Genomic DNA, 25,557 nt, shown 5'->3' on the forward strand with positions numbered 1-25,557 from the left:
GGTCATAATGGTACTGGCGGAGGCGTTCCGCCCAACGATGGAGTCGGAGAGGCTTGTGTCCCGAACCTGACGTGGAGAGCACAGTTGTGAGGGTCTGGTGGTCCGTCCTGATGGTGAAATGACGACCATAGACATACATGTGCCACTGTTCGCATGCCCACACACAGGCCAATGCCTCATGTTCACCCACGGAGTACCGCTGCTCAGTGGATGTCAGGGCCCGAGATTCGAAGGCGATTGGCCTCTCCGTGCCGTCATGAAGCTGCAACAGGACAGCTCCAACTGCAGCAGTGGAGGCGTCGCAGGTGATGAAGGTTGGGCTGGAGAGGCTGAAATGGGTGAGGACAGGAGGTAAAGTTAATGGTGTTTTCAGCATGGAAAAGGAATCAGTGCACTGTGGTGACCAGTCCCAGGGCTCCTCCTTCTTCAGGAGCTGGCGGAGGGGTGCTGTCGTTTGTGACTAGTTGGGCAGGAAACGCAAATAATAAGCCGTCATTCCCAGGAACGATGCAACCTGTGTGGTGGAGGTTGGTTCAGGGATGCGCTGTATTGCGTCGATGTTGGAAGAGAGAGGTGCAATGCCATTGGCTGAGAGGCGGAATCCGATAAAGTCCACAGTCAGTACTGAGAAGAGACATTTCTCGCCGTTCAGGGTCAGGTGATGTTTGGTGAGGGCCACAAACACTCTGTGTAAGCGGGCATCGTGGGTGGCTTGGTCTGGCCCATGCACCACAATGTCGTCCAGGTAAACTGCTGTCCCCGGGACCCCAGCGAGAATTGTGGACATGACCTTTTGGAAGCAGCTGGGGGCAGAGCTAAGACCAAACGGCATGCGCGTGTACCTGAACACCCCAGCGTGTGTCACAAATGCTGTCAGGTCCCGGCTGGCTGGGTGAAGGGGAACTTGCAGGTAGCCCTGGCGTAAATCCAACTTTGAGAAGACCGTTGATCCATGGAAAAGAGAGGTGAGCTCCTCAGCTGTAGGTAGAGGGTATTTATCTGGAATGACAGCTTTGTTGACTTGTCGCAGATCCACACAGACCCGGAGACCCCCTGACTTTTTCTGTGCGACGACCAGGTTTGAGATCCAAGGTGCTGCATTTATTGGCTCGATGATGCCCTCTTCTAGCAGGGAGGTGAGCTCCGCAGTGACGCCCTCCCGGAAGGCGAGTGGCAGGCGCCTGAGGGGCTGAATAACTGGTGTCACGGCAGAGTCAACCAGGGGTCGATGAGTGAATGCTGTCAAGCAGCCCAGGCCGTCGAACAGCGCTGGCCACTGCTGGTGCATTGTTGGGGAGACCTGCATTATAGCCCTTCCACTATTGTCCATCAGAGAGAAGCCCAGCGCAATGAAGAGATCAAGGCCAAGAAGGTTGGTTCCCTGCTGTGCCACATGAAAAGGGAAGGAGGGAAGGTGCGTCGTACCATAGCGGACAGGCAGGTCAAGGGTGCCCACTATCTCAATAGCAGAATTTGCATACCCCCGCAAGCTTGTGGATGGGGGTCCCAGTGGCATGCGGGAAAAGAATTTCCTGTATGTGGCCAAATTGAAGAGCAACGCTGCAGCTGCGGTATCCAGGATGAGTGGCACACTTACCTCCCCCAGCTGCACTGTGCAAGTTTTGAATGACACTCGTGTAGAACGGATATTACTAATTTCTGTGTATCCAGAAGTGGACTGGGGAAGCTTGTGCCGCTGTACCTCATTGGTTGGAGCTGAACGACAGACTTTAGCAAAATGGTTTCATTTAGAACAGTTTCTGCAAACCTGTCACAGGCAGGGCACTGTGATGCTCTGGTTGCATGGGAATTGGATCCACAGTTGCCGCAATTGCGTCTGGGGCCCACAGTGGGGCGCTGTCTATTTATTTGTTGCACAGGCAGGCTGTCATCGCTATCAGTGGACAGGGAAAACTGTGACGTTTCTGCGCGCTGCAGCTGTTGTGCTAACGCTGTGTGTTGAGCAGGGCTGGACAGCAGAGTATAGCATTCTAGAGCACATTCCACTTGCAACGCTATTTTGATTGCATCAGTCAGTGTCAAATCATCAGGTTCCATAAGCAGTTTTTCTCATGTCTTGTCACACGGCGTGCCTTCTATCAGTTTGGTCTCTGATCATTTGGTCATGCAACGTTCCATACTCACAGGCTCGTGCCAGCTCGCGTAGATCAGCCACAAAAGTCTGTATAGACTCGCTGGGTCGTTGGTGGCGCTTTCTGAGTCTGTACTGCCGTATCAGGACACGTTGTTTCCCAGAGAAATGGTCTGTCAGCAGCTTGACTAGCCTCGAAAGTTGTTGCTGAGCCGAGCGCTCCAAGAACACGCTGGCCCTCGGTACCGAGACAGTGGACAAGGATAGCGGTCTTTCGCTTGTCGGGAAGCTCGTCGTTAGAGAATCCGAGCGCATCAACATAGGCATTAAAACCTGTCAGCCACCGTGCTCATGGCACTGCGGGTTCCCCGGGCACCGCGAGAAACACTTTGGGTGGGGGAAGGCTAAATCCAGCCATCCTTGTCGCCAAATGTTGTGTGTGAAAGACTGACACGCACACACGTTTTTCTTCAGAACATACACTGCCTTTTACTTCCGTCTCATGTGTAGATCAACACTTCCTTGTTTCATTTGCGCGTGCTCCACACGTAACGTAGCATCCCATAATAACCACACAGTCTCTTAAAAGGTACCTTAACCACTATTTAGCAACATACAGCAAACCCCATGTATCACGGTGTGACCATGTTATTAGAACATAACAATCACATCAAAGGAATTAAGAACAGACAAAAAGATTATGAGCAGTAAAAGGAATAAAGGACAATGAATAGATTAAAGATAACAAATAAAGCAGTAAAGGGCGGTAAGACCATCACAAGGGAGGAATTAAAAACAGATAAATCTAAGAGCAGTATAACGTATGAAAGAAGGAAAGATGAAAATTTAGTTAAAAAAGGATGACTTCATAGAAAAGCAAGTCTATAAAAGTGGGTTTTAAGAATTGATTTTAAAGAAAATATGCCCAAAATGTTGGCTGGGAAATATGCCAAATGAATAAATAAATTAACGGCATATTAAATAAACTACTACTGTGTGACCTTTTGATAACTTAAATATAAACTTGTTTTATGCAAAAGTTTGGTTTTGCCACCGCTGTTAAGAGATTCACTGGGTGTTAAGTCATGTGCAGCGATTTTTTTTTTTAGAGTGCTGCCAGTGATTTCTGCCTGAAAAAATACAAATGGACACAGGATTCTGCATGTCGCATTTAACTCGCAGCTTTTGGACTCCCTTAGAAATTAAAATAGTCCCGACTCTACAGTTGACTCTTCAAGTCGCGGAGCTGCTCTGCTCGATATTAGCCCCTGAAACTTGCACAGAATGACAATTGTCATTCTGGTCAATTCTGCTCCTACTCTACACTTTTCTAATCACACATAAAGCTGATCTTTAAAATAACCGCATACATTTATCACGTATAGCTTTTACGTGCTCCTGGATGAGCAGGAGGTTGCTTCTTCTGCAACAATGAAGTTAAAGGATCATAAACGTCTATGATGATCTGTGGGGAGGGGTTTCTCTGCCGTCTGTGTCTGGTCACCTCTGAGGAATAAATACATAAAAACACACAGCAGTGACATTATTTCTAATAGATTACCAGTGTTTTCTTGCCAGATTCGCTTGTGGCGAAATAGAACATATGCTGAACGATCACTACAGATTGGGAGCCGGCCTTGGAGGTCTGTACCAGGGAAGGCGGAAGACGGGCAGTGCTTCGGCACGCTCGGGGCCACACCACTGGGACATGAAAAGGTGAAAGGAATAGACAAAATGTTCTGCACTAGCTGATCATAACATTTGTGTGTTAAGTGTTTTAATGCTGTCTAAATGTACACTATATAAGGATATTTAATACATACAGTACGTCGATTAGTTGTTTATTGTGCCCAAGATTCTGAAACATTAAGAAGCTTTCAGCCTATATACTGTTTTCTTTGCTGCCATAATAATTAGTACGGCTAGAGCACCGAACAAAACACATGAATATACGTCGTAATAAGCCTCTTTCACACTCGACTGTTATTTTTCTAATGAGGTTCAGCTGTTAACACTGAAGAATTCAGAACGAATTCTATCTCAAAGTCATTATTAGCTACCTGTTACAGAGTATGTTCATGTAAAATTAAAGAGATTTTAACTTCAGAAACATTTCCATCATTCCCTAATTTTACTTTTCAATGTGAGCAAATTCTATTTTCTATTTTCTGTACATGGAAAAATATAGTCACATTAGATGGATAGAGACCAGTAGACATTTGTTATTACCTGTTGGTGATGCACTTTGCATTTCTGCGGCAACATCTATGTTTGCTGTGTTCAGACTAAGATAGAGCTACTCTTAGCAGATACAGCATAAAGTGTTCTGTGTGTACAACAACAGTAAGCACAAGTCCCTCAGCTTAGTGGGAAAAGGAAAGTCATCACAGAGGAAGAGACACAAATCCTCTAGGAGTACAGGGTACAACACTGACTTTATCTCAACCTGAGTAACTCTCACTGCTATTGCTGTCATTATTGCTCTCTCCAGCCACAAGTTAAAGCCTCCCTCCTCTGTGGAGACAGTTGAAAGTCATTCTGGGAAATGTTGAGAAGTAGAATTAGACAAGGCTGGCTGACAGAAAGTGGGCCAGGGTAGTCATTTCAGAACAAGTTAAATCTCCACACTCTTATCAGAAAATAAGGGTCTGAAAGCTCTGAGGATCACAGATCGATGAGATCTAGTAGAATAAAAGTGCCCACAGGGAATTTTTTTCCTTTCATAACTTGAAATGATTTAGCTGTCACTTCACTCTATAGTCTCTTGACATTTTGGCAGGGCACAGTCCATGGTGCAGGATCTGAGAAATAAAACTCAACGGCCTAAAAATTGATATTACTACAACATTGGTTATTGTTTAGGTCAACTACTCATTAGATGTTTTCATGCACTTAAACATTTTTTCTGTTTGATGCACCACATTCATCTATATTCTATCCATCACCTGAGGACACAATGGTCCTGGCTTCGAGCCCTGTGCTGATCAAGTCTTCACCTACTCTTCAAGCTTTTCAAGCTCTCATCTAAATCGGTGCATTGTGTGATGATTACACCACCCCTCCTTTTTTTGCTCTCCTCTACCATGTTGTTGTTTTCGAAATTGTGTGTGTGTGTGTGTGTGTACCCCATTTGACCTTGTGTAATAATACAATGATAACAAACAACTGTGATCAGTCAGATATCTTACCTGAGCGTGAAGCACTTGATTTGATGCATCGAAACAGGCACTCTGATCAGCTTTGATTAATAGTGAAAGCATAAATTAATGATCACACCTATTACATGATTAATTGCACATGTAGTGTTTGTCAGCAACAACCATACTAGTGTCAATAGTGATCTAATAAATCAGCTCAGATGCCAAATTTGACTTGAGGTGACAAATTGGATTTAGTTAGAAATTATTTCAAGGCAATTTGTGACCCACTGCCATGGTGGCTTACAGCCAAGCACAGTAGCAGCATTTGGCTGATGGCCGGGACTCATTTCCTTCACTGTTTTCTGAGCTGATGATCCGAAACCACTGGCAGTCTGTTCAGCACACAGAGCAACTCTAACAAGCCCAGACTCATGCTTCGCTCTTTTCTATTGACACCCCTCTCTTTCATTTCCACATCCCTCCTGTCTCTCTCCTCAGCTGCCCTTTTCCACATCTGCTCAGCCTCTCTTTTCATCTTGCTCTGTGTTGTAATTATCACCCTTCTAATGTTTCCTCTTTGTTTCCAGCACCAACCTTTGTGCAGACAGCCACTTAAGGGATGTGCGTGCGTGTGTGCGTGAGTACTCGGTGCTAACTTACAGTTCATTGTGCAGGGCCACAGAGCAGTGACTGGGGCAGTAACTTGACATGAATGGAGAGTCACAAAAAATATTGTTTCTGCTAATGTAGAAACAATCAGTGTTTAAATTTATAAATAGTTTTGAACATGGGATGATTGATTAATGACAGTTGTCAAAAGATAAAGGCAGAGGAAATGTGACAAAACAGATTAAACTGGCAGAATCTCTTCATCTCATTTCCATTCAGGAATGAAACACTCCAACCCTGTCTCCTATAAATTACACTTGTGAATTACTAAATTGTTTTAATGTCATTTTTTTCAAAGTGCAGGACTGTCAGACCATGTTCCAGGGTTCACAACCAGACCAGTTGCTGGTAAAGTTTAAGCAACAAAAGCACTTTGTTATGGTTAGATAAATCTCCTGATTACAGTTAAATCTTATTTTTCAAGTCTCTGTTGACTTTTTCTGTCGTTAGACAGACCAGGATCTTTCCCTCACCTTGACCAAATGCCAGTATCTACACATAACCATAAAAAAGTTGAATCATGCTGTAGTCATGGGTGAATTTGCTTTCTCAGTTGTAGCCTATGGAACAAAGTGTTCCACCATATCAGATGTGGCCTCTGTATTTATATAGTGCTTTTCTAGTCTAACTACTCAAAGCTCTTCACAACACAAGTCAGCATTCATTCATTCACACGCACCACCTCATCGGGCATGACACACTCACACACCAATGGAAGAGCCACAGGGTTCAGTATCTTGCCCAAGGACTCTTCGACATGTAGACTGCAGGTGCCTGGTGTAAAACCTCAAATCTTCCGACGAGTGGGTGAATGCTCTCCCTCCAGAGCCACAGACAACTCAAACACAGCTCTTTTCTTTGGTTTTTGACCATACTTATACTACTGGCTGTTTTATGAGTTTGTACATTACTCATTGATTATGTCTTAAACTCAGCTTGGATATATGAATTATTTATTGTCTGCTCTGTTGACCTTATTTTCTTTGACTTTTTGTAAGCATTTTGGTCAATTCATGTTGTGCTACAGGAATAAAGTTGAAACAAATAATATATTTTCTAAACTTTACCAAACACAATGTACAGCTGAAGCTGATGAAAATGTAATTAGTGTTTTGGGCATAAACCAAAGCTTAAATTCAATCTTGAACTGATTTTGTAGCTGTAACCAAAGTAATTAGACTTCATTCTGAGAGAAAAATGAGCATCTGTAATCCATCCATTAGTTATCACGCCTGTGGTAGTCCTGGAGCGAACTGTCAGAGGACAGTAAAGACATCATTATTCATTGTCAAGGAATGATGACTGTCTGGTCTGTACAAAAGTCTGGACCAAAGTGGTGGACTGACCGACAGTCAGACCAAATTTGCCATCCATACAGTAATACCGCTAGTGTGGCTAATAAAAAGCAGTGGCACAATGAACAACAAAGTTTCAAGTCCAAGCAGATGGTGAAGCAGCAGCAGCTTCTGTTGGCTGTGTCAGTTTCTGTGTCCAGCACTTTGGTCAAGAGCTAGATAGTGTATTTCAACAATTAAAGGCCATTCTGCCAGGGAATTTGATATGACTTAATGATCCCCAGGAGGAATTCCTAATGATTTGGGAGATGGTAGAAGGAGGGATAAGGGGCAAGAGACAGGAATTGCAATTTTGAATTTAGTGTGCATGAATCATAACGATAGCTTACTATATTACAGTCCTGCATTCATTATGTGATCTTTTTTCAAAGCTAGCTCATGGATTTAGTGGACTAGATATCACCTATGGGAGAGCAGGTAATCATTCAATTCTATTTGTGATCGAAGATGCATACTTTAAGTTATATAAACAATATGTTGCACATTTAAAGGCAAAAAAGCCAAAAACAAAAGTTTTGTCTTGGTGATCTATCATTAAATCTGACATAATTAAAAAAAGTAAATAGAACCTTCTATTTACTTCCTGGGAGACCATGCACAGTTCTTTAGTTTCTGGGTAGAAGGTTAAAAAAAAGAATTTCTAGTTGGAGAAGCTTTTCTACTAGCCAGTTTTGCCTTATTTTTAAGATTTAGAAAACATTTCAGGGATAAAATTGACACGTCAGTGAATAGCAATGCATTTAAAATCATAATTACAATTTTTACGTTCACATACAGAAACACAATAGAGAACCAAACAAAGCACTACTAATGTCACCATGACAATTGTAATTGCAAGTTGGCTGTGTTCATTAATGCCCCCCCACCATGTTTTGGTCTGTGAGAGAGAGGGTTAGGAGAGATAAATGCTCATTCCTGTGGCTCGCAGCATGAGAAAATGTGCAATACAACTTGCAGCAGCCCAAAGGAAAACTGGAGTCATACAAACAGGCAGTCAACATGAATTCATAACACCATGCATAATACATACACCAAATTACACTTCTCTTTTCATAAATAGGAATACAAAATAAATAAGACTCTTTAGTGCTGCCGAATGTGTTGTGTGTAGGACTGGAGGGCATCTTAGTGGTCGATAATGAGTTATGCTAAAACAATGCTGTTTGTTTCAGCAGGGACGTTCTTTGTGTGCTGCGGTTCATCTGCTACAGAAAAGAATGTCCCATCAAAAGCAAGACTTAAACTGCCATTAAACTGGAAACGAAACCACTTGATTTCTGAGGAAAATCTGTACATGAAGTGATTTATGAATTGGGCTCTGAAGTATGAATTCTGTTATTGGGTAAAAATTAAAGGATCCAAATGAAGTGGCTCACAACAGTCAGCATACATTCAGCAATTCCACTCTAACAGTTATCATTAGCATAGCACTCTTAGCTGATTTTTAGCTTGTTTCAGGGAGCAGTATAACAGCATGAAACTAAAGCTGTCAAATGGAACATGAATCGCTAAAATAAATTATATATGAGCTGAATTTCCAACTCTATATTTCAGTGGCTCTTGTCTAACAAAATATGTTTTTTAAACTCTCCACTCATCCATGCATCTATCCTTACATCATGTTACAACATGTCACTCCAACTCGTAAAGTTAGCAATAATACGTAATATGCAACCTTACACTAATAAAGCTTGCTGACAAACAGTTCACATATGACATATGACTTTACGAATGTTTAAAAAAAAAAAAAAAAAAAAAAAAAAAAACTTAAAAACAAATCACTTCGGACTGTCAAACTCCGGTCTCCAGATGGAAAGTAGAGTATATGACCCATCAAACCACACTGACTTGGGTTGTTATGTCTTTTTATACTACTGCACTACAGGGATGCTTCAAGAAGTGATGCTAATAAGGGTAACTATAGCGTCAGGCTTCAGGGCCACAGATCAGGCTGCTGTAATTGACACATACGTAGTGAAAACGGGCTGTATGTTGTATGTGGACCAACTTTTGAATTTCTGTCTGCAGAAAGAATTGGAGATTTATAAAGCCCACGTTTAAATCTAAGTCGAGGGTTATTAGATGCCTGCTGCATTCCTTTTTTTTTTTTTTTTCTCTTCTCTCAGAGCATTTGAATAATTGATTACTTTTAGGGCACTAAAAGATTTTCTACAAATGTAAGAAAAACATATCAACCCTAGCTTTAAAAAGATGAAGTTCAAGGAGCACTTTGTTACACTTTGTCACAGGAGAAGAGGACCCAAACGCAGACAACACACAGGAGGCAGGAAGTATGGGGAACCAAAAGTGAGCTTTATTTAAATAAAGCTGAAAGTACAAAACACAAGAAATCTAGACAAACCAAAAATGAGTCACTAGGACCAAAAACAAAGTAACAACTAAAAAGCTTAAACAAAGTGCAACAGAAAAGCAAAATTCAAATCAAGTGAAAAATCAAGGAACCAAAATCCAAACATACCACATGGGGAGACACAGGAGGAGACACTGGGAAGAAATGCTGGGAGGCAACACAGGGGAAGACGGACCAAGACAGAGTAACATTAAAGAACACAGAACTCACGGACTTACACAGAACACGGAGGAATGACGGCATGACAGGGAACATCACAGATTTCACAGAACGAACTGACCAACACATGAGGGAGAACAAAGACTATATACACAGACACTAACGAGGGGATCAGGAACAGGTGGAGTGAGGAGGGAAGAGGAACAGGTGAGGAAATGAGCGGAAAAACACTGGGAGGGAAAAAAACACACAGGAGGAACTGAAAAGCAAGGAGAGACACATGAGGGCATAATATCAAAATAAAAGAACACAAGAACAAGACACTGAATCATGACACACTTTGTAGTATTGGTGAAGAAATGTTAATGAGAAGAGAAAGATCTTCACTGGCTGATTTTTTTTTACCGGCCTAAACAAACTAAATTCAACACACAACTTCATACTGTTTTACTTTGTTTATATGTGGTGGACCCTGCCACCTTTCTAGCTTCAAACAGTGTTCTGGGACCTTATTTTCCTCTGAGAACAGCTTGTTTATTCACTTATGGGAAAAAAATATATATATATTTCTGAATTTGTATCATTACCTCATTCATATTGTACATTTTAAAATTCTCAGTTTGAATTTCTACTCCAAAACTAAATTGTGCCCCTTTAAGATGTGATAGAAACCTAGTGTAGGTTTACAACATATACAGTTTCTGTAAAAGAAGTAATCCTGCCTCCAGTGTGCTATTTGAAGGGAAACCGGTTTTAGGGAAGGACGGTCAGTTTCCTTGAGAAAGAAGTTGTGGGGGAAACTAACAAGATTGCTTGGTCACAGTTGGTGGAGCTGTTGTTGGCTTTAGAGGTCTTGGAAATCGAGCAGACAGGCAGGGACAACATTTTGTACTCATTGGACACAGTGGTCTCGCGCCTTTCTCTTCTTTCAGAGAAGCAGGGTGGTAGGGGCTTTTTGAAATGAGAGTTAAGGTAGTGGATAGATAGTGAGGGAATGGAATGTCATTACAATGGGCTGCTGAATGTATGAATATGTGCGCTTCTGCAGCCTTGACATTGTTAAAGTAAATTTCACACCTCAAGCTCTTCACGTTTAATTTAGACAGACTGCCCACATCATCAGCAGAAGTACAACATGCTAATGTCAGTTTTATTCACCTCAAGTTCAGTCCCATTAGTTTGTTTATAATAGTTTGAAAGCAAAATTAAACCGATATCACCAACTCGCAATCTCTCCTTCTCAATGGGACCTTGTAAAAGCATTAGGAAGCAACTAGCAAATATTCATACATTTAGTTTTTAACACAACAAGGCAAAAAGTGGACAATGGATCACTCTACCCATTTGTCTGTTGAATATCTTTTTCTAAAATTGTGGGCATTAATAAGCAGCTATAACATCCTCCATTCTTCTGGTTTCGGGTTATTAACCTCTCCGCTCGAATTTGTTTCCAGTCAGTCAGTGACTGGCCAAAGCTGTTGGGTGATAAGGCCTGGCTTGCATTCGCTGTTATTATTCACCCGAGTATCTAGGATGGGGGTGAGGTCAGTGCTCTGTGTAGACCAGTCAAGTTCTTCCACATCAAACTGAGAAAACAGTTTCTTTATTGATGAACACTTTGGTCACAGGAGCTTGCTGTCATGTTGAAACAGGAGAGAGACTTGTGTTTCACTCACTATTGCCACAGAGTTTGAATTATTACACTGTTGTCTAAATTATCACTGTATACTACAGAATTAATATGTACCTTCATTGAAGCTAAAAGGCCTAGCTCAAACCATAACAACAGCCCTAGACACAAAGGACACCGAAGAATATCCATCCTCAGACATGAAAGTTAGGTCATATACATGTAATATGAATAGGATGTGACGTGTTTTGTTGAAATATCAATATGGTACGTAGCCTTTAAAGTGTACAAATGTAATCTTATCAGTAGTTTGTCAAAATGTTGAAGTGTTAGTTGGGGATATGGGGTTGTGTGAGGTACTTATCCCTAGTGAATGTGTTACCTGCAGTAGCTGACTGTCAGCTCTACCCCTGTGTGAAGAAGCAATGAGTAGTGCTGGCAGGAAGTAGAGCATTGTACTGCTGTAAACCAAACCAGCAGCAAGATGCATTTTAGTCGTCCAAAAAAAGGCACACCTAAAAAAATATGCCTGCTTAAGTGTAAGCTATGTTTTGAAACATTTTGGTGCTATACGTTGCCGTCAAATAGCCTTTTCCTTAGGCACTACATTCTCTCAACCGTACAACATCCGTATGCCTACGCACAAGCACACAATGAATATAACAAAGTAGATAGTTGTGCAGGGAGAAGAAAATCCCACAATATGTTAATAAATTCTAAGCATGCTCTGCACTTTGTCAAGCCATATAATCTGTTAGAGCAGTGTTGCACTATGAGCGTACTGTAAAGAATAAGAATTTATAGCTGAATGTCCACTTTGCACAATGTGCAATTTTAAGGGGCGAATAGTTTTCAGAGTTTGGAGATGGTGTTTTATGTGAGCAATTTCTGCATTCAATCAGTGCAGGGCTGTGAGAAACTGTACCTGTGGGTCGAGGGAGATGAGTCACACACACTCACACACACTCTCACACACTCACACACACACACACACACACACTCATGCATCCTTCTTTTAAAACATGTGGTCATTTCATCCTCCTTGTTCCCTTGCGTGCTTCTCTATTTCTACCTGTTCCCTGGATAACCATTCATCCTGGACATACCAGACTTGATTACTGCTCCTGTCAGTTCTCTCTCTCTCTTTCTGTGTGTGTGTGTGTGTGTGTGTGTGTGTGTGTGTGTGTGTGTGTGTGTGCGTGTTTCTCAGAGTGTGTGTGGGTTCTTTTGTGCTGTCCTCATCAGTCAAAGGAAAATTGAGGAACATCAATTCTCCTGTATTTTCTGCTGAAGACTTAAGAAGTTTTAGTTTTCTGCAGTTTTATCCAGCATCAGAGGTGGAGAGGTGTTCATGGTCAGGGTATGAAAGTAAGAGTAACCAAGCGTAATATTTTCAAGGGTGAAACTGTTGTTGAAACTGTTAAAGTTGTTTATTCTGGTTTCCTTTGAAACACTGACACTGGCTCAAATAGAGCCGATAAAAATCTGATCCTTTCTTTACTGTTCTCTGCTGTGTTTTCTCCGACTCAGTGAGAGTGACTTGACAAAGGGTTTGACAAAAAAACTCAGTCTTCTTCTAGTTAAGCCATTATTCAAAGCATGTCATCAATTTAAGCTTATAAATTTGACAGTTTTGAAGTTGAAACCTTCAGTTTATTTTTAATTTAGTTTTGAAAGCTGTTATTTTGATCTGTCTGACACATTTTGAATCAAAAAATAGGGAAAAATAAGTATTGAATTCAAAATAATTCAGGAAATATACAGACAAAATATCTTAAAAAGTGGCTTTTTCATTTATGAAGCTATATTTAGAAAGTTTTGTGGAACTCAGCTTTCTATTCTAGGACAATTTAACTAATAACTGGATTTGATAGAAAAGTATTAATAATACAAAGAATCAACATTTGGTTGCAAGAAAGTCTGTTTATAACCTAACATTAGCTTTATTTTTCTAGATACTCGTTCAGGTAAAACAGAAAATATTGTTCCTAATTTGATTACTGTAAACCCTCTGCAACAATAGTTTAAATGAATACAAGTTGCAAATCATCCTGAAGGTTACTTGGATGTTCAGGACAAATTTCAGCCCAATCAGGTTAAAAATAAGCCATTGGTGAGGTTCACAATGCATATACAAAAATGATTAAATTTAGCTCTGAGGTTCAAATTTTCATAACTAAAGATTACTTGGAATACAGCTAAGGATTTTGCAAGGACATAAGCTGGGGAGAGCCTGGGTGAGTTGGTCTGGAATAATGCATTGGCCTGAAGGTGTGCTTCATGTCAGATAACCATTGTGATACGTGCAGTCCCTCAGAAGACTGCTCTACTTGGCCACAGTTTCTTATGCTTTTTGACTTTAAATGAACAGTAAATGTTTTCATCTAAACATGTTGTCTAATGTATATGTACCTTATAAAACATAATGATTTAGTTGGTTTTAGGTATATGCAGTAAAAAAAGGCCTTTTCACTATATTACTTATACTTATAGTTATAGTTATATACTGTAACATGAGAGATTAAAATCTGTTGTTTTGCTTTCTTGTGGCTGATACGCTTTGTTTTGTATTTTTTGGTGTAATCGCCACCTTATACACACATGTAGTTTGCGGTGGTGTTGAGCTGGACTGTATTACAGTATGTTGAGAGGTGTTTCTCCACCCCATGTCAAACCGATTAACATACATGACAGGGGCAGAATATTCCAAACACCTATCAGTACAATGCACATAAGCACTGTAAAAGTAAAATTCATGGCAGAGCAGTTGTGTTGGATTGCACTACATTGTACAGGTGCTGAAGTGGCAGGTGAATGTATATGAATAATTTTCTTCATAAAAGACAGACCTCCAGTCACAGAGGACCTGGATCTCAGTCTTTGCATGTTGGCATTTTTAAGAAACCAAAAACCAATAGTTTTGTTGCATGACACTACATGTGATGTTCAGAATCTAAGTCAGGATTAAATGAAGAAAACATTTTCATTCCTTATCTATGCTACAACCCCAGCATTTTCACGTTGTAAAATTGGTGCTGCTGTCACAAAGACAAACAAATTGCTTTCCATCCAAGGGGGTATTTACTTTTAAAAGTATTAAAGTGGAAAACATCCAAAGGGGTGAATACTTTTTATAGGCACTGTAGGTTTGTGTCCCGTTTGAGACCAAGAGTCATGTCTTGTTTTTAATGTATGTGACATAAGTGAACATACGTAAATGACGAAACTCATACTACTTAAGTTACGAGAAATGTACATTGTGTGATATGAGTTACATCACAACAAGACTGAATATAACTATTTTAAAGGTGTAGTTTGTAAGATCTGGACATAATTTTAGTTTAAAACATTAAAAAATGAAACTACCCAATGAACAGTGTGAAGAAGTAGCAGGTTTGCTATCATGTCAAAGATTCTTATGTATTGGATTGCAGAGATATTCACTGCTAAGCAGCCAGGATGGGCTGTCCCTTTCTTGTAATGTATGTATGTATTATACATTATCACCCCCAGTGATGAATTACCACCCTGCCCTTTATTCTTATCTGCAGCTGGTCTCATCAACAAGGCGTGGAAGTCTTTCTCTTACACATTACATCAGCTGACATCTTTGACCATCATCCCATGACATGTATTCTCTATACTCTGAACCTTTGCACATCCCTTGATGGAGAGGTTTGCAAAATAATAATTTCCTTATATTTGTATCATAGTTTTTGTGTTCTTTATTTATGTTCTTGACTGTTGCAGTAATTAGCCTTCGTTTTTTAATCCACCAGACACCAAGGCAAATTCCTTCCTCTAAAAAAGGAGTGGCATTTTAGTGTCCACTATTTCACTGATATTTTTTTACATTTTGTTAACATTCCAACCTGCTGGACAGGCTTTTGTGCCAGCTTTACACAAACGTAGGTTGCAGTGATTGTTCAGTATGCCTGCTTACACAGACCTGTGTTTGTTACACCAATAGAATGAGCTGTTCTCAGAATTTACTATCAATGTATACCTCCGAAAGTTTTATTTAGAACTTATTGTGTAACCAAAAAATTGCAAATTGAGAAATGGTGAATATGTTGGTAAACAAATACATCCATAGGTTTGAACCAACATCGAGAAGGGGTGAAATACTGCCCACTATTCATTTGAAGCAGGTGACTGGGAATTACAAATAGCTCCTTTAATCCAAAGTATGATAAACCTAACCAAGTAGTTTTGGTCCCCAAACCGTACAAAACCACAATTGTTTCACAATGTTTATAACAGTCCACAATTTTTTAATAGGCCTATGCCGTACTATGTGAACTGTTTGTCAGCATGCTTTATTTTGAAAGTCTAACCGGACATTTGTATATCTCTTACTATTGCTAACTTGACCACAGAGCCTTTATTTTAAGAGTTTAACCGGATGTTGCATATTACGTATTTTGCTAACTTGACCACAGAGCCCTTCCCATACAAAGCAGACATTAGAGGCGTAGGTAGAGCGTCACAGTTTGAAGCTTAATGCCACTGACCAAGCTGCTGTATTTTACGAGTTGGGAATGAGAATGAGTTGGTAATATCCATCAACAACACATTCAGACATATGCAGGTTTAGTTTACATGCTGTTATGTTTAAGTATACTTACTTGTGTCACTTTTACTGGCATTACATTACATACTCAGGCTTAGAATTTGTATATGCAGTTGGGACAAACTGACAAAGTATGTGTATGCTAACAACATCTACTATAAATATTGACTAAGGAAACCCCAAAACATCCCATTTTCAGCACTTCCACCACTCAACCAGAAAAGTTGAATTCTGCACAGACACCCCAGACAGTGTTTGGCCGTCTGTACTTCTGGGATAGATGTGGTTCAAGGTGCAATCTGAAGTTTTATCAAAGCTTCTGACAGGTTCTCTGTGTGATGGATGGAAGTGCTTTGCCTCTGAGGAAGAAACGAAAATTGTCACCCCACCTCTCAGTGACTGTGACTTAGATATTGGCAGCCTGAAGCACATCTGGGCTGTGGTGATGAGCTTCTTTAGGCCCGCAGGATCTATCAGAAAAGTGGTACTAATGTATTTCACAACCACAGGAGCTCTTCTGTAGGACAGAGCTACACCCACACCAGGGGTCAGTGATTCCAGAGGTACAAGAAGTCAGAATCACTCTGATAAACTTGTGGCTGTAACTGTTAAAGTAATTCCCTTGAGACCATGTTCTTTAGCCCCATTATCTTAAGAAGAGGGGGGAAAAAAATCAAGAATCATCTTTTAATCACAGGGTTGAAATATGTTCATAATTACCTAAGGGAAATGTATTCACATTAATGACTGGGAGGGCTAGCCAGCTATCACAGACTTCATTATAATTAGGGAATTTCATCCTATTATTAATAAGTGTGTGTGTGTGTGTGTGTGTGTGTGTGTGTATGTAAATCCATGTAGCCGTCCATCCATTTGTGGATTCATGGATGTGTACTGTAGATGTGTTGGCTTTTATACCCATACATGTGTGTGCGTGCATGTGTGTTTTCTCTAATATACCTAATAATTACCAGATCCATTAGCATTTAAATTGGAATGTATGTAATAATAATTACATCATGAGTCCTGGGTTTTATTACCATGACCCCTGGCACCACTTTGATGGAAGGAGGAAAGGAGGGATAGATGAATGGATGGTTGATGAATGGATGTAAAGGGGTTTGTGAAAAAAAGAGATAATAAGAGTTGAGATGAGATAGGATTAATGACACTGATATGGAAAGTTGTTGTTGATGCCCTGGCTGAGTTATGGGGCAATAAGGATGATAACACTAACTTAAGAACGTATGACTAAGAAACTAGAGGATAGTACAAGACCAACAAAAGTCTTGTTGGATTGTTTTTATTGTTCTCATTGTGTGAAGCAGTTTGCGTTATACTATACAAATGTGCTACATGTAAAGTTTGATTGATTGATTGATTGAAAAGATTAGAAACATATTTTAAATAGAAAGCAACTCAACTCAATGTACAACCAACCACATCCTGTAAAATTACCACAACACTAAATCAATACTTCTTTTGTATTAGTTAAACAAACTGAAGAAAGCTCTTTAAGGATTAATTGCAGGGCTGCTGTGTCTGATTTTGCTATATGAACCTATTTATCTGAAAACTTAGTATTCTGAGCAATATTTATTTTATAGAAGACAAAAGAAATCAGTTTACAAGCATAATCATATTACATAAGACAGTGGTTGATAAATTAAATTATATTTTGCAGGACATATTTGGTTATAAATTATATACATTTATATGTATGTATGTATATATATTTATATATATTTAATCGCGATTAATCGCATGATTGTCCATGGTTAACTTGCGATTAATCTCAAATTAATCGCAAATTTTTTATTTGTTCTAAATGTACCTTAAAGGGATATTTTTCAAGTTTTTAATACTCTTTTCAACAAGGGAGTGGACAAATATTCTTGCTTTATGCAAATGTATAAAGTATAAAGTAATGTATATATATGTATATATATATATATTATTTGCTGAAGATTAATGGAGAGGGTAGAAGTTCACACTTCTTCACACTTCTTTTTGAACATGTAATTAGAATTGAAGAATCAATAAAAGGAAGGACTAAAGGAGGTCTTCATTATGTTAAGCAGGTTTACAGTTAGTATTGAGGAGGCAGTTGGTTCAAACAAACACGCCAAAAAGGGCAATTAAAGAACGGACCAGCTGAAACATAAAGCTAACAGGTCACAGCAGAATAATGAGCTTTCAGCACCTGTGGTGCCTGGACCTCTAATGATAAGAATAACACATCTCTCCCCCTTACCTTTTCACAAATTTTGAGCTGCATTATACGGAAATTACATGAGTAACTGTGTGTATGAGTGTGTATGTGTGAATTAGACAGAGGGAGAGCCAACGTAGAGCTGTGGAGAAACCTGGCGAGGTAATGTCTTGCCCTGCCCTCCGGTTTTGCTGCCTGTGGAGCCATACAAGACTCCAGTTGCCCTGCAGCCCATTTAAAGAGCATTAGAGGAGAGGAAAATGTCAGGGTCAGCCCACACTGGGTCACACAGTACAGAGAGTGAGAGTCTGTGTGTGTGTGTGTGTGTGTGTGTGTGTGTGTGTTTGTGTGTGTGTGTGTGTGTGTGTATGTGTGTGTGAGTGTGTGCGCGTTTGCGTGCACGCACAAATGTGGGTGATCTGCAGCTTCTTTAGTCTTAGTATTGATATTGGAGAAAACCTAGGTGGAGAAAATGAGAGCTCTTTTCACAGTTGAGCCGGCTATAAAGGTCCTGAAAAAACCCACTAACGATGAGAGCTGGTCTCGGTCAACTACCAGCTGTTTGCAGGGCTTCTATTAGAAAGACACAGATGCAGAGGTGGCTGATGACTGTAGCGTCATTATTTCTTCACAGGGGTTTACTGACCCTCTGAGTGGGTTGCCACTTTAACACAGATTCTCACATCAGTGTGTACCTTCAAATATTTCAGCCAATAGAAAAACAGTTCTGTCTATTTTGTTGTTTGTTGTTATTAGATATTACATTTTTTACATTTTGATATCCCTTAAAATGTTAAACTCCTTTGACTATATTAATGCCGTTAACAGAAAACATATAATATTTGTATAGTTATTGGCTGCGTCAATCATATATACTTGCTGCAATCAACATGGCAACAGCAGTGCATGCAGGTGCAGCTGTCGGTAGCTCCTTCAATTTTTGCAACATTTTTGTTTTTAATCCGTTATTTTTCTGGCTTTGTTGCTGTAAACAGGAATGACCTGTGACAGAAATAAGTTAATTGGCATTGACCTGTCTCCACCTCAACATCCTGGATCAAGATGTTGCACTCGACGGGCAGACCATGGTCTGAGGCGACAGAGCAGGATGAGGAGAGGTGGACTCATTTTGGTGCAGCACGTTTTTGAGAACATTTCCATTGTCTGGTTGTGGCTGCAGTAAGGCTATAGTTGTGACTATAACCATAGGATTGCAGAGCTTTGGCTGGTGCAGTCATTGATTGTGGCTGTAGTCATGGCTTTGGTTGGTATGGTTATTGCTGTGACACATTACAGGACACACTGGGTGCTTGTGTACTGCAAGGTGGCTGCATTACCGAGCTGCTGCTGCTCATTCGCGTGTTTGTGTTTACATATGCTGCATTTCAGCTGCGCTGCTGCTGCAACTCGGCTCCTGCCTGCCCTATCTGTTTACATGGAGTTTGCCTTTGATAATTATCGATTAATATAATGATGTGATTTTCCTTTACCCCTGTTGAAAGAGCGAGAAAGCAAGGGAGAGAAAGTGAAAGTGAAAGAAAGAGAGTGCACAGGAAAGAAACCGCCCCTCACCTGTTGTGTGTATTCTCTTCATGTCTGTGACATATTCTACACATACAGACATTAAAACTGTAGTGAAATGCTGCTATTGATGTCCATATGACTGTCTACAGGTGGCGACACGTGGCTGCTGTGTTGCGTCAACTAGAAATTCTGAGTCTTGCCTATTGCTACTGTGACAAATGCGTGGTTTTCGGCAAAAAGTGACCTGAAAATGACCTGTAGACAGTTGAATGGACATCATGCCAGCATTTTACTCAAACTCCATGTAAACAGACAGAGCAGGCAGGAGCCGCGCTGCAGCAGCCATGCAGCAGCCATGCAGCTGCCATGCAGCCTATGTAAACACAAACATGTGGCTGTGCTGCCTGGGCCTTGTTTTGAAGCTACTGTATTCCAGAGATTCTGTGGTATAGAGATGACACATCTGTCAGATCTGATAGAAGAAGCACAGCGGGTTTAAATCCCGTGTGGCTTAACAATGCTTTCTTGGCTAATGTTAATATGAGCTGTAAATATTACTCACAGTACAACAGAAGTCTTTTCCATAGCACCATCGACACAAATGCAGCTTTTGTCTGCTTCATCCAGCTCAGCCAGGTGGAGCAGCTGCAGCTGTACTCACAGCCAGTGACTATACTGATGGTTCAGGCTTTCTGAGGGAATAATGAGAAGTAAATGCATCATGTTAAGGGTCACATCAGGATCACAAGAGCATTTCCCTAAACAGGTAGTGTATTAGAATTGGACTGGACCAACACTAATACTAAGCAAGCTTGAGCCAAAACATGATGCTTTTCTCACCCTAACCAAGTGTCTTTTGTGCATAAACCTAACCAGAGCATAAGTGCAACATTCTGACAAGAGAAAAAATGAAAATTGAATCTGAAGAAAAATAAAGTTGCAACATAAAGAAAAGCAATTCTTTAAATTACCTGGAATTTTTCAGAAACATACTTGGCCAACATTTGTTCTGATGTTCACTTAACTGAGATAAAAAATACTGCTGCATTTCCCTCTTAAGGCTGTTTTGCAACCTTCTGGTATTACACATGCTTGCTTCAAGTGAACTGTTCTGAAAGTCAGCAAGAAAATAATGAGACTGTTCCTATGATATCACACACTGAGCGAGAGCCATGCAGAGCAGGTCCACTTAAGGAGCAATGAGAAGGCCCTGTTTACATTATTATCATTTCAGCTGACAACCATCTAATCCGTCAGTTCTGTACACACACACACACACACACACACACACACACGCACACACACACACATGCACACGTAATTTGACCAATACTTTGATTAATACAGGCCTGAAGAATGAATCTGATAGCTGAAGAGTAAATGTATGTTTTCAACCATGATTTCATCTCATGATTTAATGCACAGCAGTAACTTCTTCAATCAATGTTTGACTTGACTTCTCTTTATTGACTCATTCAGAGGAAGGTATTTTTTCTATCCTTGTTTTGTAAGATAAAAAGGAGGAATATACCTGTAACTGTCGCAGTCTAATTTGATTTGGTTTAAACAATTGACTTCCCCTATGTGCTTTATAATCATACAGCATATATGTATTCAAAACAGAGAATTGCTTGGATGTGTTTATATCCCTGAATTTAGATATCGTTGTTAGAGACTCCCTATCTGTGTCTCTACAAGACTAATGACCAAGAACTTATTTGAATTTGCCTGTGGTGGGTGGGTGGTGCTGGAGTGGGAGTGGATGAAGGGCCAAATTTGGAAAATCTTGTCCCCCTGTCTTCAATTCCTAATGGCTGGCCTGTTCCATTACATAGGCAACGTCAAGCTCTGAGAAAATCCTGCAATATAGTCTGGTGCAAGTCTCACTTATTTCCGCCCAAACATTAACCGCTACAGGGTGTTTTTTTTGTTTTTTGTTTTTCTTTCTTTTTTGCAAATGTGTTTTAAGATGCAAACTGCTAAAGAGCTGCCAAACTTAAATATTGTTCTCTTTTCTTTTATATATTTTTAATTGGATCATGGTTAAGATATCATATGATTTTATTGGCAGTTAAACTTATTGATATCTGCATGAATCGACTCCTGCATTGATAATCCAGCTGCAAAATGGTTATCTTAACAAAGACAAACAGTGTATTTGTTCAGTGGGGACTATTTTTTGCTCATTACATGACCTCAGGTCATCAGTTTAAAGATGTACAGTAAAGGATTACATAAATGTCTATACAGGCATACAGCATGCACAGAATGTACAGGCTTTTAAAATAGTTAAGAAATGGCAGGCAGGCAGACAGACAGACAGACATGCTGAGCCAGCCGGCCAAGCAGAGATAATGTGAGCGTCTCCATAGAAATCCTTTTGTCAATGATCACTTATTACTGTTCCTCCCCAGAGAAATTAACCAGAGTCATTACACAGTGCTCAGACACAGAGAGAGGGAGAAGGAGAGAATTCATGTTGATTATCAGGAGCAAATCATTCTTACTCCATGACTCCATTATGTCTCTGTCATGTGACCTCATGGGATATCTACAGAGTCACTGACACTGACAGAGGCAGGAGGGGGAGGGGAGAATAGCATTTCTGCTATTTCTTGCGAGCGAATTACGGATCCTTTTGTAGTGAACAGAAATTATTAAACATAAGTGCTTCATCTGGAGTGTGGGTTCATTCAGTTCACTGAATCTAAAGCTGTGGAGCCTTGAAGCAGATATGAGGTTATGAATGAAGCTTCTGACCTGCCTTATTTTTTTATGAATGAGTGATGACTGACAACATTTAATTTTTTCATCAAAGTAATAATATCATATACAGTGAGACTTTGGATCATTTGGTCAATGCTATAATGAACTTCTTATATTCGTAATTCTCTGTGTGGGCTGAATATACGGTTTAAATGACAGCATGGTTTTCACTCCTGATGACACAGTCATTTTTTACCTTGCATTACTCAACTTATGTTTGGTACAGTGGGATGAAAGCTGCCTCCAAAGCCCCTCACTTACATGAAAGTATGAATGTCCCATGTGTGTGCCTCTAGGTGGCAGTATTATCACAACCACAGCAGGCCAAAGGTCCAGATTCAGCCTGCACTCCTCCTCTGTGTTGTTCCCCACTGAGGAGAAGAGAGCAGCTTTCACTGGAGAGCTTTAGGCCCAGTTGCAATCCAGCCACTACACCCTTCCCCTATCATTCCAAACCAGTTCACCCCAAGAGGGAGTGGTTTAGAAAGCTCTCGAACACAGAGTCTGCATTGATGCAACCTTACAAATCGCACTCCTCTCAGGTGCAGAACCTCTTCTGTGGATGGAGGAAACACCACATACCGAGTTCCTTGTGGTTATTTCCTAATAAGTAAGAAGTTGTCCTAGAGTTAGAGGTTACACTACATAATCGAACAAACATGCCTTTAAGAGAACGGTACACATGCTGATTAGCTTTGACTTGATTGCCTCTGTTGTGCAATTTCAGGGACTGCGGGGAAAGCCAAGGACCAAATCAGATTAAGCAAATGAAAAAATGAAGTTCAACAAAAGTAGAAATGTGGCCAAAGAAGCATGTTTTGAGTTTTTCTTTATTCAATTATTAATTTTTCCTTCCACAAGTTTACAATGACATTAGAATCAGAAATACTTTATTGATACTGAAGGAAATAGGGTCATATTACAGTCACTTCATCCTAGAACAGAATTGTCACCACAGGGAAATGACAACAAAATTATGAATAGAGAATATTCAATGAGATAAAAATTAATAATTTGAATTAAAAGAATGTATTAGGATAAAATAAAGTATATGCTGTTTATAAATGTAACAATCTATATAGAAAATAAGAAATAGAAAGATGTAAAATGTGCAGCATACTACAGTGTCCAACTTGGTTTAAATAATATTGAATAATCTTTGAAACAAACAATAATCTAAGTGTATAGTATAAATGACTAGAAAAGAGTAACTTCACAATTATATATATATATATATATATATATATATATATATATATATATATATATATATATATATATATATACATATATAATACTATATTGTACTATATATTGTACATCTGTTTCCATTGGAGAAGGTGAGGGTGTCTCAAAGCTTGCCACAGTATTTACATTTGTTTGTGAAAAAGTGAGAAAGCTGCTTTTGTAACAAAAAATACATTCTGTCATATGAATAGCTCTCACAAAGCATCAATTTAAACACAGGTGTGATACATTTAAAACACTACCATCAAAATGCTGTTGATATGTTTTGGTTTAATGAGGCCATGTTACATGAAATGTATAAAGTAATGTATAAATTGTTACCAAAAAGTTTTTTGGGGGGATTTTAATAGAAAAATTGGCTCCGCTTGCTTGTCCTCCTCAAGGAACCTAAAAAAGAAATGACGGGTCATCAGTCACTGAATTATGCTTTGGTGCCAGACTGTGGTGTCAGCTGTATTGAAGTCAATGGAGATGCATGGAGAAACACACTAAAACATATCTACATCATAAGACTTCTGGGGAAGAAATGCCTTCAGAAAATGAAAGGACACACGTCAGAGAGGAGGTTAATGACAGATTTCTTTTTTGCCAGATGACTGACAGGGCTGATAATATTGTGCCCAAACGTGGCAGGTCAGACAAAATATTGCTGTTGAGACTGCATTTACACTGCCAACAGGAGCCTTTCCAAAACAAAGTCAAGTGGGAAACAAAAATCTTTTGTTGACCTCCTCTCTGAAGTGTGTTCTTTCAGACATGCAGTTTTTCATCAGAATTCATACGATGTACATATGTTGGGTTTTAGTGTGTTCCTCCATGCATCTCCCATAGACTTCAATACAGCTGACACCACAGTCTGACCAAAGCAATATTTGGTGAGGCAATGATCCTTCTGTCTTTTTTAGGTTTATTCGTCCTCTTCCTTATGCTCTAACTCTTCTCCATGCTGTTCCTTTCCTGTATGACTGCAAATTAACTTAAACCAAACAATTGATACATTATTGTTTAGAACAGTCATTTATTTATTTACTCATTCATTTTTACCCTACCTGTTTGCAGTTTATACCAGCTAATGTTAACCCTGCTCCATAGAATAATCCCGAGCTGCTCAACTGGGACTGACAAACCTATTTTTGAGAGTTGTATTCAAATCTGGATTATCAACTGTGTTAAGTAGACAACTGTGCCAGAACTCTAGGGCTAGTGCAATCTCCAGTCTTACTGTATGTCCACTGATTGATGAAAATGTAAAACTTGTTGGGGAATATGCACCACTAAAGCATAAGTTCTGTCTCCCTGTGGGTCCCTGTGTCGGAAAAGTTTTAGGACCTTTATTATTTCAGGGCTGCGTTTATAGCGTTGCATAATTCCCGAATCATGCATGTGTTGGATTGTATTCCAACACAGCAAATATGGGGCCAGGAATACAATAAGATTGCACAGAGAGTTGGGGGAAGGGGTGGTGAACAGGGGCCTTCCAGCAAATTTTGTCCTGGGGTCCTCTAACAACTTAATTTGACCATTAATGTGTCATCTTGTAAATTTCTATCAGAAATGTAAGCACTGCCAGATCAGATCTGATGCACATTTGACTTCTTTGGAGTTTTAAAGGCCAATTGCAACTGCTGCCCAGTTGCCAGAATAAAATGTTGGCCGTTAAGGTTTTTGCTAACCACTGATACGTTCGCATATTTACATTTTTATATACAATACATGTTATGGCATGTTCACATTACATTGTCTATGAGCTGCAGGTTGGAAGGCTGCAAAGCCAGTGATTGCAGGTGGAGACTGAGTTTCAAAATTTAAAAAACACGA

Source organism: Pagrus major, chromosome 1 (assembly GCF_040436345.1).
Source record: "Pagrus major chromosome 1, Pma_NU_1.0".
NCBI lineage: Eukaryota > Metazoa > Chordata > Actinopteri > Spariformes > Sparidae > Pagrus > Pagrus major.